At 36.2% G+C, this 2,797-nt stretch overlaps 1 pseudogene; it reads right to left on the bottom strand.

Moving 5' to 3' along the window:
- Window positions 1-1,121: 1,121 nt before the first annotated feature.
- LOC120175704 lies at window positions 1,122-2,596 on the bottom strand (annotated as a pseudogene).
- Window positions 2,597-2,797: the final 201 nt, after the last annotated feature.

Raw genomic sequence — 2,797 nt, 5'->3', positions numbered from 1 at the left:
ATTTTTTTAAAAAAATACAAAGCTTTGCATGTAAGTAATAAATCAAAGTAGAGGAGTAATGAGTTTACCTTGTGAGTTAAGAGTAGGCCTAGCGACGGTGGTCGGAGTGAGGGAAACCCATGCATCAATGGGGTTTTTAGGGCTATTTCGAACTTATTTTGTGGGTTTTTAGCCCAAATAGGGGTGTATGGGCTTAGATTTATGCTTAGGGGAGGTTTCGGGTCATTTTGGTGATTCGCCGACAGTGGGTCGGTCGAGGAAATCTTGAGAGAGCTCTCAAGCTCTTTTTTTTCAGTTTAGGTGCAAATGAAAAAAAAAAAAAATATGGATATATAGGGAAAGTTAATGGGAAAAATACATTAATTGCCTCCATCTTTGCCGTGTTTTACATTTGGTCCCTGTAGGGACCAAAATTATATTACACCCATTTTTATGCTGTTTTAATTATCTGGTAAACTCACTATTTTAGTCCTTTAAATTTAGCCGTGTTTTTTTACACTTTGGTCACTGGGTCTTTCAATTTTAACTTATTTTTAATTTATTACACAGTTTTATTTTATTTTAATGTAGTCCCTGTTAGTTCTTGATTTAGCTACTGAATTTTAATTTCTTACATTTTGATCCCTTTTTATTTTTATTTAAGTTATTTTTTATTTCTTGCATTCTAATCCATATAGTAGATTTTATTATAATTAGGTCCTTGTATCTTTTTACTTGTTATTTTAATTATTTTATTTAAGTTTATTATTATTTAGTTTTGTTTCATAATTTCAATTTTTCTAGATTTAATTTTTTAAATTAGAATAATATTGGTGTCACTGTGACTTTGCATTGTCTCTAATGTTCAAAATTTCACAACATTGCACACCACTTCTCTAGGAGGGTGACGAAAACCTATGGAGATAAAAGAGCTAAATATGGAAGGAAAGAAAGAAAAATAGTTCATGTCGAATAAGCTGTCGAACTAATAAGTCGACCTTCCAACGATTTCCATCTATAGAACTTTCCTTTCATCTTCAGCTGGATCAAGAAAAGACTTACATGTACATGCATCACCTGTGGATCGAACCGTCACCATCGTTGCAGGTTTGAAAGAAAACTGAGGTATACGATGACAAAATCTACTGAGTTTGGGAGATATCCATCGGATAGGAACCGAGGACTCGGAGAAATCCGGCATATTTCTGCCAGGGGCACACAATTCATCTTCAAATTCACTCTGCGTGAATTAAGGGAAACGAACAGAGCTATGGAAATCAAGCTAGTTAAGAGTGCATCGCACACCAGAGCTTTGGAAATCAAGCTAGTTAAGAGTGCATCCCACACCGGCGAGATTTTGATATTCAAAGAAACAATACATGCAGATTCGAGCACCAGCATCACATTGAAATTTCAGAATGTATAGGATTCCAGGTGCTTCTTCAGGCCAGAAAAGGAAGAGATTTGGTAGGAAAAATACGGTCGTTATGAGTTAGAGACGTAATAAAAGACTGAAATTACTGACCTGTAAATGTTCCAATGCATTTTGGGCACGCCGTTCAGCCATCGAAGTTTCAAAGTCGATGTAGAAAAGATAGTCGAAGTACCTGGAACCACATCAACCGGATTAATAGCATTAATTTGATCACTAGTTAGATAATCCCACTTTCAAGAAAACTGTGCTTTGCTTTCTCCATCTGAATACGAGTATACTACACTTACATGGCAGTCCCACTGTTAGAATCGTCGACGACCTCAGAGGACGCCCTTTCCATCTGAAAATTGCTCCAAGAGGCGAGATAACAATCAGAATCGTCTCTGATAATGATAAGACAAAGATGAACACTGCTGTAGTTACCTTTGTTAGATTAGTATCCCTTAGAGAGACACAGCCAAGGCTTTGAATAGCAAGCCAGGACATTCTTCTAGAGTAAAAACTATACTGGTCTGGAAAGTCGAAAGATTATCAACGAAAGAGACACATTAATCGAATAAATGACCAAGTTCAAGGAGGTATTCCTTATAAACCCTGTCCGTTCCGGGAATTATGGGTTATCTTGCAAGTACCAAATACCTGGTAACGTTATCATCCTCGTCCTGATGCACGAGATGAAGTAAATCAAACAATAGAAAGAAATGTGTCTTTTTTGGCCGAGAAAGGAAATGTTATTCAATACACACCACGAACATAGTGAAGCCATTCATCTTCATCGAGAGATCTATGTGGAATTAAAGAGGGATAAGAATACTGAAGGTTTTTACCTGGATTTTATCTGCATGAGTGTCAAGCCCATAATGCAGCTGCTCTAGCACTTGCTATTGCGCCTATATCTTTTGCCACTCGAAGCAACCATCTGTTCCGGTATCATGGTGCGTGGAACCACGAACAATAATATAACAAGAAATGAACAAGATACAACACGAAGAAATTGAATTAGCACAAGAAGATCTCGAAAGTACCCGAGCAGCACCAGCAGAATCATCAGCACTAAGTCTAATAATGCCTAAGTTAGTAAGGGCCATATCACATTGAGCAAGTGCCTGAAAATGAGGATATTGTTAGCAAAACTAAGACTTCAAGAATCAAAATGCCAACCTTGGCATGAAGTTCGCACATTCGATAAAGCAATCCTCACATTTGAAGATAGATCGGTTATGGACGGCGGTTTTAATGCCCCAAATATTAAATTAAGGACTTTATTGAAAATATTTAAAAATAGGAGTATTTATTCGATTAAATAATAAAAGATGAGAATGATTAGGATTAATGGTTTATTTGATTATAATAATTTATAAAATTAAACAAAATTGTACGACT

Source organism: Hibiscus syriacus, unplaced genomic scaffold (genome assembly GCF_006381635.1).
Source record: "Hibiscus syriacus cultivar Baekdansim isolate YM2019G1 unplaced genomic scaffold, ASM638163v2 tig00112215_pilon, whole genome shotgun sequence".
In the NCBI taxonomy this organism is placed as follows: domain Eukaryota; kingdom Viridiplantae; phylum Streptophyta; class Magnoliopsida; order Malvales; family Malvaceae; genus Hibiscus; species Hibiscus syriacus.
This window is presented reverse-complemented; position numbering and strand designations above follow the sequence as displayed.